This window comes from Sminthopsis crassicaudata, chromosome 6 (genome assembly GCF_048593235.1).
Source record: "Sminthopsis crassicaudata isolate SCR6 chromosome 6, ASM4859323v1, whole genome shotgun sequence".
NCBI classification, from domain to species: domain Eukaryota; kingdom Metazoa; phylum Chordata; class Mammalia; order Dasyuromorphia; family Dasyuridae; genus Sminthopsis; species Sminthopsis crassicaudata.
In genome coordinates, this window is record NC_133622.1 from 69,759,562 (window position 1) to 69,777,915 (window position 18,354).

The window sequence follows — 18,354 nt, forward strand, 5'->3', positions numbered from 1 at the left end:
AAAGAAAGTGTTAATAATAAATAAATAATAAATTTGGAGAGTGAGGGGAGAATAAATCTGCTTTGGTAGTGGGAATGTTCATACCAAAAAAAACATCAATTCCTGAATGATAATATATATATATTACTTTTTTGAATACTAAAAGGTAGATTTCATTAAAAAAACTCTAGAGTTTCAAGTAAAGAGTAAGCATGTTCAATTATACTATTAGACAGCTACATTTTTAATTCTGCACATTTCATAATAGAAAAATATCTATGTTCTGCCAATTGTGTCTAGACCATTACACAGTCTTTATAAAAAGAGCTTGAGTTTTTAATAATCAGTACAAGTAGGACTGAATGCAAAATACATCATTCTAATTTAAATTAGAAAACTGAATCTGAGAAGTATCAGTATAAAATAGCATAAACTAATATAAAAAAAGCATTAATCATTTCCCCTTCAGGGTACTTTCTATCATCCCAAACAATAGTATCGTAAGATCACAGATTGAGATCATCAATAAATTTTAATATACTATATACATCCATTGCCACTTATATCTAAAGAAAAAAAATTCTATCCAGAAGTTCTGCATTAAATTAAAATTTATAGATAGCTTCAAAACGGTGGGAATACAACAAGCTATGTATAATAGAGACTAGTAGTTTCACAAATAATCTTTTTTCTGTTCTACTTTGCATATGGAAATGTTATCTGTTTTTGTGTGTTAAATTCAGAATAAAAAAGTGAAGAAAATAAAATAAAATGTTGAAAATTGATCCATCACACTCTCCCTTTGCCCCCCTCCCCTTTTCTGTTATGTCTTCACCATTTCTAAAGAAACAAAAAGGGCTGGCCAGCACTGCCTTCCATATAGCAAGAACAATATATATATTTACTTATTTATCAGACCTCTAACCGAACAGATTTTTGGACACAGATGAAGTCATGGCATTGTCCTGAATAATTATTAGCTGCATGATTTGAATTTTGCTTGCCAACATGCTTTGGATCTGAAATGTGCATTGTTAAATTATCTGCTATCTCAGCAAAAGTCTGGATGGTCTATATTGAAAGAAATGTATTTATATACCGAAACATTTTTTACTTGTGACAAAGGGCAAAGTGAAAGAGCTTGGTCTGTGAAACAAATTGAGATAAGAGCCATTTCTGAATTCTTTTTGTTCGCTTCCAATCTGGGTTGCCAGTGCAGTTCCCTGACCTTTTCTTAACTGTTTCTCCACTGCCTTTTCTTTAAAAAAAACCAAAAGCAAGGTCCTCAATCTACATCTTGTTTCTGTGTCATCTTGACCATAATAAAACTTGAAATCTGTATGGTTCTTTCCTTCCCTTTGAAAGTAGTCTCTTCCTCTTTACACATATAGACACACATATACACACATATATACACATACAAATACACAATCTCATGTGCTTGAGTCCCAACTTCATTTAGCTATGTGTATTCTTGTAGGGAATATGTATTTTAAAAAAAGGGTATATTAGCATGGAGGAACGATGCTCCTTCTTTTGAATGACTTGCATTTTTTTCACCAGTTCAGACTAATTTGACATTTGTACCTGGAATTTGAGTCAATTTAAATAATTGTCACCATCCTAAGTTGAGAGAATAGTAGGTGAATAGTGAGGTGTTTTCAAGTGATTCCCCCTGATATCACCAGTGGACCAGGTAAAACAATATCACCAACAAGAGAGTCCTGGACATAGTAACAGAATCAGGACCAAAATGGTGTTTGTTGTAGGAATCCTAAAGTTCGATATAAGATTTAGAACTGAAAGGGATAACATCAGCAACAACAATGAATGTTTCTATGACTGTCTTCTGTGTTTCTCAGCAGTCTATTATTTTAGACACCATAACTTCAAAGAACCTTGCCTTTTTCATCTCCTGTTTGGTTATAAATTATTTATGCAAATTAGCCTTGATAAATCTTCATAGAATTGTCATATGTATAGCTGCATATAGCAAATGATTTGAGATAATTCATACACAAATCTCAACTAAATAATCATAGTTACCATCAATCAGAATTGGGATATATTTCACAAATACATATGAAATAAATAAAAATTTAAAAGTGTTCCATAATGATAGTACTAGGGACTGAAAAAAAAATCACACAATTTTGAAATCATATACTAAAGTCTCTAATTCATATGATTTTTGAGTTAGAGCTAGAAGGAACTTAAGAGGCCCCCTATTTTACAGATAAAGAAATTGAATCACAGAAAGGTTATATGAATTGCCCAGAGTTATATAGCTAGTAAGTTATTAATTTATCTCTTTCCACTCTAACTCTTCAATCCTAAATCAGCTAGTTGTTACACTAGGAGAGAGAGGGAAAGACACACACACACACACACACACATACACACACACACAGAGAGACAGAGAGAGGAAAGGGAGAAAGAGAGAGACAAGGAGTGAGAGAGGAAGACAAAGAGAGGGATGGAAGAAGGGAGCAGGAGAGGAAATAATACAAGAGGTTAGTTTCTAGGGAAATAGTCTGAAAAGCATTTAAAGAACTAGATAAAGATGAACCAATGTGGGTAGAACTCACTAAAAAGTTGGGTTTCACCTGTTCTCCAGTCAATGTTTTGCATACCTAGGCCTCTTGTAACCTGTGGTTGATTTGCTTTTGTCTACCAACTAAATTAAACTTTGTCCCCCAAAGTGAGGTCATAGAGCTTAGTTTTAAACAAAGTGGGCCAAGGACCTGTACATTCACAGTGATCTCTTTAGAAAATTTCCCACTTTCCTCCTCATTAGAATTGTTTCTCTGTTTCTTCACAATTTTAGTTCAGGTTCCCAGGCTAAGAGGTTTGACTTTCCTCAGAATTTTAATCCATAAGATCCTTTCTCTAAACTCTTTTAAGTCTCTCCAAAAATCTAAGGGCTATACCACTAAGTTTTCTATTTTTTTCTTTATCAAAAATCCTAAGATAGAGTACTCACTTCCTCGCAAAGTTCCCCTAGTAGAAACTAGTTTTTAGAATTTAGAAATAATAATGATAAAGTGGAATGTTCAGAAAAGGGTGGCCAGACTGATAAAAAAGTCACTATAAAGAAGTTATAAAATAGAACTTAGTTGACAAGATATCACATCTTTCTATGTGAGGATTAATGAAGGAAATGGGAATGTTAATATAGAAAATAAAAAATCAAAAGAATATATAACTCCAAGTTTGGGGAAGATTATCAAAGACTTTTAATTGTTGGTCTCAGAAGACAAAAATAACTATGATGAGAAGTTGAAAAGAGATCGATTTAGGTCTATTCACCTGTGGGATTGCATGTTAACTTGAGTTGAACAGTGAAGAAATATGGCTTGAACCCTATCTTGTATTTATATTATAATAGAGTGGCAAGAACCATAAGATTAAGAGGAAATAAATTAGAATATAATAGAGTAGTAAAAAATAAAATAAAAAGAAGGCAAACAAGTATATAATCTCCAATGTGTTTATGTGTTTATGAGAAGGGGAACAAAACTTTGAGAAAATAATAGCTTAAGGTGAGGAATGTTATGGTGGAAGAAAGAAAACAATTAATTGCATCTAGACGATTTATTTTGTGATGCATGAAGTTTCAGAAACAAACTGGGACCAAGACTATTGGTAGCCAAGGATCTAGAACATTAATTTCTACACAGTTAATATATCATTTGGAGTAAAAAAAAAATTAGGGAAAATAAGATTATAAAGATTAAAACAGCTGGTTAGAGAGAATAGGGAGACAAATGAGAGGGAGAGGGATAATTTTGTGACATTCCATAAGTCAAGTGATATTTGGAAGGGGATAATCTTGTGATTTATCCAAAATTAGGTGATTTGAAAGCAGTTTAAACTTAATTTCACAAAATGGTAGTTAAAGGCAAAGAGGAGTCACTAATGTTATATTTTAATGTAGCCAGAAAGACTCCAGTTCCATGTGCTTTAGATTGTGTCAGGACAATCTCTCCTGCCTGAATTCTCCTGCCTGAGATGCTACCTTTCACAACAAGTTGTATCTTGATCCTCTTACTAGCTCTACCTCCCACTAGTCTTTGAGATTTTTCAGAATGTCCTCCTACTGCCTCTCCAATCATCCTCTGCATTCTTATGGCTCAAAGTCCACCATATGTCCTATTCCCTGACTCTATGGACTAGCGTACAGATTCTTAGCTTCCATTCACTACCTCAACTATCTCAACCCAGTAGTTATTTGACAGATGAATAACCGTAAACAAAGAGAAATTTGCTTACTATGCTACAAAGTATCTGAGACAGGATTAGACAAGTTCTTCCTTTCTCAAAACCTATCACCCTATTTATTATGTCAGGATGTCTTTGTCATTATTCTTTGATCTTCTCATTCTGTTGTAATATTCTCTCTAAAATGTAATGTTCTCTGTTGAGGTTTTCTTGGGATCTCTGGGAGCAGCCTTTGTTTCAGTTCAGTAATCACCACAAATGCATCCAGGAGTTAAAGTCCAAATCCTTTATATCTCCTTCAAAGTCTTATCTCCTTCACTTGGGGCTTGGCTAGTTTTCTGGAGGCCTTCCGGATCTTGATTTCAGTGGAGAAGTGAAGGAGGAGAGCCTGTCACCACTTTTCTGTCTCTTTCTGGCTGAGTTTGTCTGAGCTAATACAGTCTCTTATCAAAGGTGTGAATCTTGTAGAACTATAGTAAGCACTAAGTACACATACAGAACTAGAGAACTGCTAAGCACCATGCTAAATAACCATTGTCTCTATCAATTCCACTGACTTAGGACCTTGTTTCAACTTCTGGCCCATAACATTCTGTAATGTCTTTCTTCAAACCAAATCTTAAAACTTCTCTCAAAGACCAGCTGAAGATAATGGTTGTGTGTGACTATGGACAAATCATTTTACTGCTCTAAATCTCAGTTTCCTTATCTGTAAAATGAGGTGGTAGGATTAGTTGACCTCTGGGTCCTTTATAGATCACTAAAACAATGGTCCTACCATCCTATAATTCCTTAATCATGCTTTATACTCTCCTGCTAATTATCTCCCAATGTCTTTTACAATGTGGAATGTGATAGTTAAGAACCTTAAGGTACTGATTCTGAGCGAGAAGGATTACCAGAGGTTAATTGATCCAACCCCTCATTTTTTACAGATGAGAAAGTTGAGACTTGCCTAGATCCTACAACTAGTTTATGAGTCAGACTTCAAGTTCAGATCTTCCTGAATGCAAGACTAGCACTCTATCCACTTCATCATGTTATTATCATATCTAGGATTTCAACAGTGTGGTGTTTCTTCTATGAATCCTTCTCACTTTAGCAAATGGTCTTTGTCAATTGTTTTGACAAAAAAAAAATGAAATCATCTTCCCCCCCCCTATCTTCTGATATTATATGAGCTTATTTACTGCTTTGTTAATCTGCTTCTTGAATGAGAGTCACAAAGACCATCCATCAGGTATATTCAAGATCATTCCAGCTTGTTAGAATCTGCCAAAGCTTATGGTCTGTTGACATAGCATTTGAAAATATACTGTCATTTCCACATCATACTGAAGTGGAGAAGATTGTCTATTCAATAATTTTTATCAGATAAATGAACAGATGAATGAATGAATGAGATTGCCATTTATTTTGTCCCTCCAAAACATATATTTTTTTATAGTATGAGGCAGTGGAAAAAGAATGTTTGACTTGGAAGTCAGAAGATCTCTGTCAATGCTATTTGTCCAACTCCCTTAGCCTCTCTGGCTTTCATTTCTTTTTCTATAAAATGAAAGGAAGTAGAACTAGATGGTATCTGAAGTCCCTTCAAGGGTCAAATCTATGATCTTATGATATACGATCCTGTCTTCTCACCTGGTTAAACTTTGGCAAAATAAAGCAAATGTGAATGGCCAGGGAGATTGAATGCTAAGCTTCTGTAAATATGTTAAGGAATGTAAATGATAAAAGAAGCAGACTTTGAATTTACTTTCTGTGCAAACTATAAATTACCATTCATGGATGATTAGGATTGTTCTCTGTGTTTTGTATACAGTTCTTTTTATGTAGACACTACACATGTCTGTATCTAATTCCTGCTCTATCTTCATGGTTATGCTATTTTCAAGCATAAAAGTCAGATTTCCAAATGCAAGACCCTTCTTTGCATGGTTAAGAATCTCATTTTTCACTCATCTTTCAGAATGGTTGGGGCCAAAGAATCCCACTGACAGTAAATTTCCATAGAAAAATTCTTTTTTGAGCAATCAGAAATATTTAAGCATTTCCTTTACTGGATGAGAAATTGCCTTGTGCTCCTGACTTTGTGTGATCAATAGTGATCCTTTTGACACTTTTCTCTAGAAGCTCCAAGCATTTGCTTTATTGTCTGGGAAAAATTCCAAGCTGCTTAATTACATTCTGCCTATGTAAAATCCCCCCTTGCTATTTCAGCTAGATGTAGCATGCATTTCTACCTTTTCTTTTTTTGTTCTGTTACTCCATGTGGACAGCTGTTTTATTACATTAAATTGATTGCTTGAGTGAACTTTGAAGAGACCATTATAGGGATATTGGGAGGCTTAAGTATTAATTGCTTCAAATTCTTGAATAGCCTCAAGTGAAGAAAGTTAAGGATTATTATGGGTACCATCTCTATTGGCTTCTGATCCTCCTCATACCATTTCTTAATCTTAAAAGAACTATCTTGATATTTGAGGACTCAGTTTCTCTAGAAACAAATGAGAATTAAAGTGATGGATTTACTGAAGCATCAGCTTTATTCTCAGGGAATCTGAGGAATTTACTTAGGAAGGTATATATTTCTTTTTGAAATGCTAAAACCAGGGCAAATGTTTTCATTCTGGCTGCTGGGTTCCATTTCTGAATATATCCATTTCCCCACTTACATGCATAAGGGATCATGCACATGTAGAGGAGTGTAAATATGCAAGTTCCTCATTGTATGGCACATCCCACAAAGAAATGCTTGAGCCCTACATATATTATTCATTAAGGTATCTCTTACTCAAATGTCCTGCAACTCTAATGCACCTATCAATTATAGCCATTGAATATATTTTATGGTAGCTTGTCATGCTTAATGATTCAGTCAAAAAAGAAGAGTCAAGGGGAGGGTTGGAAGACAATAATCTTATTTTAGAATAAACACAAACATGAAAATAATCTCTTTTTTTACAATATGAATCTGGTATTTAGCAAGTATCCTTTCTCCAGCTCCTGAATTGTGCTTAACAAAGAGTGACTGAATTAGAAGTCTGGTACTTTACTTTTTTTCTGGTCCTGGATCTCATAGAAAATCAAGCCAAACATACTCAGTTCTAATCTAAGTATGTGGTTTATTAATAGCATACAAGCCAACAGCAGGACATTTATTTATGATAAAATGACAAGGAGACAACTACTTCTATCTAACTGTGGTCACTGTGTTGAGGGAAGAAGGTACTGAAGAAGAGGTTAGGCAGGACTGGGTGAGGTTCAGTTCTCCAAGGCCTGGTTCTGGCAAAGGAATTTTGCTAAACCCAAAAGCTATGGCAAAAAAGCTTTATTGTTAAAGAAACACCAAGAGGGATTCTCTTGGTGGACATATTCTCAAGAGAGAAGTAATCTGCAGAGTCATTTTCTGAAGACCCATTTTATGCATGAGTCTAAGGGAAGTCTAGAGTGGATCTTGCTGGGGTTGTGACTTCCAAGAAAGCTTATCTTGCTCAGAGAGGATGCAAGACCATTTGGATTTGTAGATCAAAAGAGACATTCCTTGATGATTTTACTTAATTTGAAAGGGCTCACTCAGATCAAGCAGTTTCACTTTCATTACCTGGGCCCCATTCTGACTCTGGCAAATGAAGATACAAATATGTTTTTCAAGAAATAGGAATTGAGATCCATTGAGTGTCTTGGAAGAGCCCATTATAGGGATATTGGGAGACTTAAGTAGTGATTGCTGCAAATTCTTGAATGGCTTCAAGTGGAGAAAGTTAAGGATTATTATGGCTGTTATCTTTATTGGAAGTTGAGGTTTAATAGTGAGGTAGACAAAAGGAGCTGGAATCTTTTATAAAAACATTCATTAATAATGTGCATATTTCAAATAACTTAAACTATTTCAGTCCTAAGTAGATCAAATAAGATAGATCACATAAACACGGGTTGGATTTGATTGCTACTGTTGTCAAGGGTTCAAAAGTCATTATAATTGTATCTCTTTCCTCTCTTCCTTCTGGAGAAAGTGGCTCAGTTTTCAGTTTTCGGTATCACCTGTTATATACATACAAAAATAATTAATAATGATAAAAGTAGTTAATAAGTAAATATAATAAGTAAACCAATTCACTAAGCTAGTCCATCTACTTGAATGTCAAAGATTTCACTTAATAAGGGAATATTTGAAGGTGGGGGAATGAGTCCTGTCTTTAAAGACTTGAAATTCTGTCATGTGGAAAAGGTATTAGATTTGTTCTCTTTGGCCCCACAGGACCAAGCCAAGAGTTGTATTTCTGAAGGACAAATTTTGGCTTGGTATCAGGAAAACAATGTATTGTCCAAAAATAGAATGGGACATTTTGGAAGAGACTGGTTCCCTTTGTATGGAAGTTGCTAAGGAAGTACCAGTTTTCACTCCTTGGCTCTACTGGAGATAGGACGGACCCTTTTTCAGGGACTATTAAACTATTGGACTAGATGATGAGTGAAATACTTTCTTATTTTCAGTTTCTGTGATTGTGATTATTTTATGATGAGCAAGAAGAGAAAAAAATTATTGGAATAAGATCATATTCACAAAAAAGTTCTGAATCAAGGCTATTGTTAAATTTTCAGTGAGCATTTATTACCTTATGGCAAATGCTATACATCAAGGTTTTATTTCTTGTTTTGTTGATTTTCTAAATTTACAAAATTAATGGAGAAAACATTTATAGGGAAGATTCAATTTAAAAGTGTGTCACATATATATGTGTGTATGTATGTGTGTGTATCTATGTCTATATCTATCTATCTATCTATCTATCTATCTATCTATCTATTCCTTTTGAAGAGGAGACCCTGAAGCTCTTGAAAATCCTTAAAGAAGAAAATATCCTTCAACTCTGCCTCAGTGAGGGACCTGCCCAGAAGGACAAACAGTTTCATCTTTATTATCTGGGTGGGGTCGCCTCAGTCCAGAAACTCATTGAATTCAATTCAAATTCTAGTTCTAGCTGAAACCCAGCAAGGAGCCAACTTGGGACTCTACCCACTGGTCCCCTTTAGCTAAATCTCTCCTTATAAAAAGAGGCAAGCTAAAATCCTCTCTTTGCAGAGGTTCCAAACATGCCATGCTATGCCATGCTAGGCTATGTCATGCTATGCCAAGAGCCTTTGTCCACTGGAATACTCTTTCCAGTGCCATCCTTTTCTACCCTCACTTATTTACCCAGCCAGACTATTTCTAACCTTACTTCCAATTCCTATAATGAACCTCTTTTATCAATTTAGGTTTTCGGGTCTGTAAATTCCTTATAGGAAATCTCTGCGCTGCCAGAAGTGAGTCCCCAAAATTCCCTACCCTGCGCCAAATCCCAAGAGATTGTAAGGGAGCCAAACCTCTCCATTTGGCTTCCTTAACTCCAAACCTACCACTAGACCTTATCATTTAACTCCCTGACCACCAGAAACCCTAATTTCATTTTGGTTCCCTAAATCTAAACCTCATCAGTTTCTCCAATCAAGAACTGGTTGTTAAATATTTACCACATAGGAGTGGCAACAAGTCATGTTAACCTCAAACAATGGGTTTTGCTATTCCTCTGGAGAAAATGAAAAGAAGTAAGTTAGGAGGTCTATTGGTTTGCCCTAACCCAAAGGTAAATTAGTAACCTTCATATTTCTACTTAACTTATTATATTCCCAATTCCAATTTAGTGTCTGGCACATAGTAGGTACTTAATAAATGCTTGTTGACTTAACTTGTTTAATTCCTTTTCCAGACATTCCCAAGGGGAAACATTTTGGAAAGGAAATAAGACACAAGGGAATCTAGCAAAAAGTAATGCTATCTATATTGAATTAATTGTCTTAGAGAATTGTCTTAGTAACTTTATATTGAAATATATATGAAAGGGGGAAAGAAATACTTATTTATATAGGAACTATTGAATACCAGGCACTTTACAAATTTGATCTCAATTGATCCTTGCAACAAGTCTGATGAGAATAGGTGGCATTATTATTCTCATTCAACTATAAAATGGGGATAATATCACTTATTCCCATCAGACTTGTTGTAAGGATCAATAAAGATCCCCTGTTTGCCTTAGTTTCCTTTATAGTTGAGGAAACTAAGGTAAACAGTGAATAAAGGATTTACCCAAAGTGACATAACTAGTGAGGTCTGAAGCTGGATTTGAACCCAGGTCCAGATCTTTATCTACTTTACTATTTTGTTGAATATGTCACTAAGAAGAAAGTTACTGTTAATAGTTAATTCTTATGTATTATGAGGAGAATGTAAGCCTAGATAAGGATTGTCTATTTAAGCTGGTTTTCCAAAAAGGCACAAAAAGCCTAAATTAAATATAAATATTGTGTTCCTAATCAAAGATTACAGCTACCTGACACTAGAATGAAAACTTTTAGACCTTGTGGTGAATCTGGGAATCAATTTAATTTAATCAGATTCACCAGGGAAGTACCAAAAGTTATCATTGCTATGATTATTGCTTATAGTTTACCCTCCCTGCCCCAAAAAGCTTTTCTGGTGTTAAAATCCATAGTGATAATATTATGAAATGTTACAAGAAGGTGTTATTACTTCATAAAATAATCCCTCTATTTACTATAAAGAAGGGGCAAATGCAGAGCAAGGAAAGTCCTAGAAATCATTTGAAAATTTCTCAAAGCCTGTCTTTATAACCTTGAAATATTTCTCTATTGACTGGAAATTCACTGTGCCTGAAATTTCCATTATTAACATCATTCTTCAAGGCCTTCTGGAACCTGTAATTTGAACTAGAACATTATGTTACATAGGAAAGATAATACTGTGATTATCTAATAGAATAATAGTAAGGATTGATTTATATTGCCATTTAAACATTGGTAGAAATGAGGGCCTTGAGGACAAAGCCAAAGTAAGTTTGGAGGATAGTAGAGGAAGCCAGGATAAGGGTTCTAAAGCTGTGATCTCTGGGCTTGTTTTTAAATTTTTAATAATTGTATTTCAATGTAATTTTTTTGACAATTCTAGATATTTTATATTACACATTGAAGAAGGTCCTGAGGGGTCCTGGCTGATGGATGAGTTCCTGGCTAGGATAATGAATGGTGTCTTAGGAGCCCCAGCCCTGGTGTTTCACTTTACTTGCTACTCAATCTCAGGGCTGCTTTTCCTTTATATCCTTTGACTTGCCCTCTCAAGGATGATCCTATTCTGAGGGGTCCTTGTTGAATGATCAGTCTCTGGCTAAGATCATAGTATGTTTTTTTTAATACTAATAACTTTTTATTTTTCAAACTACATGTAAAGATAGTTTTCACAAAATCTTGTGTTCCAAATTTTTCTCCCTTACTCCCCTCTCTTAGGCAGTAATTAATCCAATATAAGTAAAACATGTGCAATTCTTTGACCCCATTTCCACATTTATTATGTTGCACACACACAAACACACATACACACACACACACACACACACACACACACACACACACACACACACACACAATCAGATCAAAAAGGGGGGAAAATGAGAAAGAAAAAACAAGCAATGGGGCAGCTAGGTGGTGCAATGGATAGAGTACCAACCCTGAACTCAAGAGGACCTGAGTTCAAATCAGACTCAGACACTTAACACTTCCTAGCTGTGTGACTTTGGGCAAGTAATTTAATCCCAATTGAGAAAGAAAATAAGAAAGAAAGAAAAAAGAAATAAAAAAAGAGAGAAAGAAAGAAGAGGAAGGAAGGAAGGAAGGAAGAAAGGAAGGAAGGAAGGAAGAAAGAAAGAGAAAGAAAGAAAGAAAGAAAGAAAGAAAGAAAGAAAGAAAGAAAGAAAGAAAGAAAGAAAGAAAGAAAGAAAGAAAGAAAGAAAGAAAGAGAGAGAGAGAGAGAGAGAGAGAGAGAGAGAAAGAAAGAAAGGAAGAAAGAAAGAAAGAAAGAAAGAAAGAAAGAAAGAAAGAAAGAAAGAAAGAAAGAAAGAAAGAAAGAAAGAAAGAAGCAAACAACAACAAAACAGGTGGAGATACTATGTTATGATCCACATTCAGTTCCACAGTATCTTGAGGAATCACAGCCACAGTATTCACTTTTTTAGATTTGTTATCTTCTGCTTCTAACACCAAACCATCTGAGTTGCCCTTCTTCCTCCCTGTATGAATACATTTTCTCCCCCCACTCTTGTTTTTTAGCTCCCTTTTATTTCTTTTTTTCTGGATTAGAATGTAAACCTCCTTGAGAGTAGGGCCTGACTTACTTTCTCAATTTTAATTACCTTAGAAATCAGCATGATCTGTGGCACGTGGTAAGTGTTTAATAAATACTCTCCCTACCTTCCTCTAGCTTTCTCTCTGTATGTCTTTGTCTGGTCTGTCTTTTCTCTCTGTCTTTCTTATCTAAAACATAATTCTGAGAAAGAAGTCATAGACTCAGCAAAATTATCAGATGGGTCCATGGACACACACACACACACACACACACACACACACACACACACACACAGCTCAAGGAATGCTAGCTGTCCAGCTCTAGAGAAGTCCAACAGAACAAGGACTTTTCAAGCATGACACCAGATGGAAAGAATTAATTGCCACAAGGTCATAAAATCAATGAGTGTAATGACACCGTTAGCACCCTGGATACCTTAGAATCAGCCAGAGTCAGGATAAGCAAAAGTCCTTGATCTTTATTCTTGGTCTTTTGGGGTTGCCATTAGGGGAATAGATATAGGAGTCTCCACACCTCCTTTCTCTCTCTCCACTGCCAAAGAATGATCCAGCTCCACCCTCCCATGCCTCTTTTCATTCACTGTATACGCCCACAGATCCAGGCAGCACAGGATGGTGGGCCAGGTCATTCTCCAAGCATACGCTGATAGAGTATTGTCCAATTGGTAATTAACCAAAAGTACAAAAGTACTTGGACTCAGTGCAACTCAGTTTCAACCCTTTACAAATCAGGATAAATTTGATAATTTAGTTGGCTGAGACAGTCTTGTGTATTGGAAAGGAGACTTTGTTGGTGATCTGTATGTTGATTTTGCCTGCTCTTGGTGCTTATTGACAGCCAAAAAGTTTTACACTTCCTAAGAACTATTATTTCATCAGGATGAGTACTTCGCCAACCAATAAAATTTTTAATTATTTCAATCTCAATGAGTGATAAAAATATTTATTACCTGTAGGACAAACTTCTGGCACTGAACCTCTCCCTCTTCCCCCCAATCCAACTTTTTTCCCTCCCCATGCTGCCACTCCCAGTGACTGGTTCCCTGGGCTTATATTTAGTACTTTTATGACCTGACAAGACTTGCTGGAGCTTGTGCTCTCCTGGCATATCCCTGGAAAAAAACAGTATCACCCTCAAGACAAAGAGAATTGTTAGAGGAGCCTTTGGGCCAAGAGTTAATTTAATGTTCTTTTAAATCTTGAGCATTGTAATGTAGCTGATTTGCTGTGACCCTTCAGAAGATCTTTAGCAAGTGGGCTTATCTGCTTAAATTTCAAATCTTAAAATTTTAATTTTTTTAATTTTTAATTTTTTTTTTTTTTTGGCTACTCTCACTTTCTCTCTTGAATAGCATCAAGCATGTTTGGGATTCTCTTAGCTCAGTGGGAGTTGGGAGAAAAAGTTTCATTTATAAGCTCAAATGAATTTTTTCCTGTTCTAGGGCTAGAGACTACCGGAGTATTTAAAGTTAGTCTATTCTATCTTCTTTTCACCAATCTGAGATGGATGTAGGTCATTTTCAATATTTTTTCTTTACTTTTTAATTTTTTTTTTACTAATTTTACAAATATTTTGATTTACTTTTTTTATTTTCTGTGGCTTCCCCTCCCCTTGCCTTAGCATCAATCTTACAGATAACTCCTTTTTGTCTTCTTGCTGCCAACCTATAGATCTCATTCCTTCCCTGGCTGCTCCCATTTGCTCTACTGTGGTACCATATTTGGGCTTGGTCTTTGAAGTGTATTGTGTATTGTACATACCATTGTGTATGCTCTTTTGCTCTTACAAAACTTATGTTACATGTGTCCAAATTTCCTTAAGACTTTGTTATTCATAAGGAATATGAAAACTGGGAAAGAAAATCATTTCTATGAGGAGATATTGATAATGGGGGAGAAGGGGGTAGGGTTCCTCTTTTTTACCTAGGTAATTCATATGTAACTACAAGACAGTACTCAGACCTAGAAGATCCCAAGGAAAGATAGTAAGATGCAGTAACACTTTTGTTAAAAGAAAGGACTAATAGGTACTTGTCTTTTTTGTACAGTTCCCCCCCCCCCTTTTCTAATGATGGATGCCTTTTATCTTCAAATAAAAGTCATTTTTGGGTATATTCACTTCTACCCGCTAGGTCTGAGCTCTTTAAAAAAATAAGTTAAACAAATGTTAAATGAAAAAAAGTAATAAATGTAACAGTTATCAATCAGCAAGTCAATCAGCACTCATTTAAGTGCTTACTAATATAGTAGGTCTTGGAGATACAAAGAAAAAAAAAGGAAACATTCTTTGCCCCCAAGAATTTATATCCTTTGGATAAAACTTTATACATATATAATACATTGTTTCCTCCAATGCAGTAAAGAAGCTTCTCAAAAGGCCCAAATAAACCCTATGAAGAGCTTGGAATTCTTATAAAAGAAATTCAAAATAACTTTTATCTGACAGGTATATTCTTGGTTTGAAAATCTCATTGCTATAAGCAGCTGGCAGGGTAGTAGATGGATTACTGGAGCTAGAGTTAGAAAGGCCTGACTTTAAATCCAGCATCAGATACTTACTAGCTGCATAATCCAAGATTATCACATCTCTATGTATCTCAGTTTCCTTATCTGTAAAAATGAATATAATATTAACACTTACCTTCCAAGGTTCCTGTGATGATCAAAACATTTTTGTCTAAAAAAAAAAAAAAAAAAAAAAAAAAAAAAGATGCTTAGGTTAGTGTTTGGTTCTATATGAATACTTACTCCTTTCTTTCCCATTCTCCAAAAAAAGAACAGAGATGGAAGTACTTATCTCTTTTCTTGGGTCAAGATTAGTCATTCTACCTATACAATATTATGCCGTTATATTGGTTTTATTTTAGATTTCTTTTACATTATTGTAGTCATTGAATATACTATTTTCTTGTTTCTTTTTCATATAGCTCTTCTCATGTTTCTCTGAATACCTCATACTTGGTATTGCTTTTGTTGTAATAATTTTCCAGTATATTTGTGTACTATAATTTGTTAAGACAGTCTTTCATTAATGAGCTCCTACATTATTTCTATTTACTTACTCTCTCTGTGTGTCAATCTGTCTGTCTGTCTCTCTATCTATTCATTCCTTTATCTAGTTATCTATTCATTCATTCATTCATGTATGCGTTTGTTTATTAGTTGCTCACACAGAGCAGCAGTGGACTACAAATCTTGGAGGTGGAAGTTGCCAATCAGATCACCCACTTTAGTATGTGACCTTCTCTTTCTCAGACAGTACAGTAGTCACCCCAAAGCCCTAAACAAGGGGGCACTAAGAGCCCCAATTGTTCTTCAGATGCCTCATTTTTACTGGAAATGCCACTTCCTTAGTGGAGAGGAAATGAGTCTCTTGGCAAGGCCATTCACTGCCTTTGCTTTTAAGCAGAACACCCCCACATCTGTATCTATAGTTCTAGAGATGTAGTCCTTATTTTTAACTACTAATTCTAGAACATCAAAAACCCTCACTTAAAGTCCAATATGGCTTTAAAATTAAATGTAGTTATGCTTACATCTTTCAAAAAATCCCTATGTTTGACTTAATTATTGTCATCAAGGATATGACTTTTTACTATCTTTGACTTTTCCCTCAACTCAATGCAAATCAATTTAACACGTTTGGAAATACAAAGTGAAAGGAGGAAGGGAGGAAGGAGAAAAACAAAAAGTAGAAAAAGAAAGAAAGGGAGGGAGGGAGGGAGGAAGGAAGAAAGGGAGAAAAGGAAAAAACAGAAATAACAGTTCTTGTTCTCCAAGAACATATTCCAATTCTACTCAGTTGTCAGATTTGTACACTGAACTTCCAAAATATTTCTCACATATGTCCCTCCTTTCTAATTCCATGGCTCCCACCTTACCCCATGTTCCTATAACCATCTATCTATACTTCAGCAATAACCTCTTAATATCTTACACCTTGAATATCTAATCAACTTCAAATCACTGCTCATACCACTGATAGGATCATGTTACTTTCCAGTTCAAACTCCTTCTACGGCTTCCAAATACCAAGCCAAATTCAAATTCTTTAGTGTGGTATTCTAGTCCTTCCAAAATCTGGTACCATTTCAACATTCCAGTCATATTTCATATTGCACCCTTCTTTATGCTTTGCTTTGGTAGTCATTTACAGTTCTGCTCTATCTGCCTCCTATATCTTTATTATATCTATGTCAATGGAAATTCTACCTATCATTTAAGAACTTTAACTTCAATGTATTTCTCAGGTCTCTTACAGAACTTAGCTTATAACTTAATTTTGCAACTTATTTAGTATCATTTCATATTATGGTGACTGTGAAATATACTATCTCTTTCTGCTTAATTGCAAGTTTCATAAACGTAAGGATCATTTTGAATTTAGTAGTTGTATTCTCTCATTGCCTAGTACAGTATTCAATATTTATTAGGACTTTAAGAAGACCCTAGATACTTTGGTACAAGAAGATATTGTTGTATCCTTCACATAAATAACCAAACACACATCTGATATTAAGTATTTTGAAGTTTGTAAAGTACTTTATATACATTATCTAATTTAAACCTCAAAAGTACTTTGCGAATTATCTCTGTTTTATAAAAGAAGAAACAGAAGAACAGGAGAAAAAAAATTGATTTGCCTGTGGCTATACTACTAACAAGTATAAGAAGTACGATCAGAACCCAATTGCTCTTGAGAATAAATCTACTACTCTATTATATTATTATACAGACAACTATGCAGAAGGAAGGGTATTGAAGTGAGTAAATTGGTATATTTATGCTTTTGCAATATCTTTTGTTATTTAAATGTATCCTGAATTTCTTGATTATTAGAAATCTTCATATAAGAATGGAAGTTTTTTTTAAAGTTAAAAGCATCTTCCAAAGCAAAGAAATAAGTGTTTGAGGCCTAAGATCTTTCCTGAACATAAATAATTGAAAATTTGCTTCAGTTTTCAACCAGCACCATTTCTTTATCTACAATTTCTGAAGGAGTAGGTAGGTAGATTCAAAAATCTGTTTTAGCATTGTCATATTGTATAGACGGAGTTTGTTTAATGATTGTTTTTTATAAAGAAGATTATACAATGAAAAGAAATGGAAGTACAGGAGAAGGATAAAAAGAAATAATTACCTTTTAAGTATTGATTCCTGAATCAGTCAAGTGAGATAGTTGAGGGTACCAAGGGAAAACAGGAAGACTGAGCAGCAGATTAGTATAAAGACAAAGAGATCCAAGGAGTGGCTCACAAATGGACAGAAGTCAAAGGGAGATCTGGAGACCTAAGGATCTGCCCCTTATAGGACAAGAAGCCAGACAGTTCTTCCTCTATGAGAATGGGCAGTCAGTCAAAGGTGACCTTTACAGGACAGAAAAGAAATTTGCTAGAGGAGAAGTTTCAAAAACTCAGTCTTCTGGCCTGGACCCTATAATATATTGGAGGCATCACAATTAGTTTATAGTGCAATTGGAGACATATTTCACAAAATAAATGAAAATACCATAAAATGTGGATAACATTACATTTTAAAACAGTGAATATATGGTCTGCAGGGTTTGATAGCTCCTCCTTTCTATTTGAATTCGACACCATTATTCTGGGTTGTAGCTAGAGGAACAAAGTCTCTCTTTAAGTGAAAATAGTTTTATTGGAGAATATCATAGAGTATATGAAATATTTCCATTGACTAAAAAAAAAAGCAAAAACATTTTAAGCAAAGGGTATAGATATAAGTTATAGGGATCTGATTCCAGTGGATGAGAAACCAGAGAAAAGACAAAGAAGTAGGCATTTGTATCTAAGTAGACAGAAATACATACAATAGATTGAGGAGATATTTTGACATCCATGAACTATGAATATGGTTTTGAAATTTGACATTTCTGAGGCAGATGGCAAAAAATTAGGATTACAGTCTAGATAAGAAGGATGAATACCTTGAATG

At 34.8% G+C, this 18,354-nt stretch overlaps 1 long non-coding RNA gene across 1 annotated transcript in view; it reads right to left on the reverse strand.

Moving 5' to 3' along the window:
• Positions 1 to 18,354, reverse strand: part of LOC141547813 (uncharacterized) — a 51,665-nt gene that overhangs the window by 24,607 nt on the left and 8,704 nt on the right. The window contains exon 2 of the long non-coding RNA XR_012483634.1: positions 15,044 to 15,079. This is a non-coding gene — a long non-coding RNA (uncharacterized LOC141547813). The remainder of the gene's footprint in view (positions 1 to 15,043; positions 15,080 to 18,354) is intronic.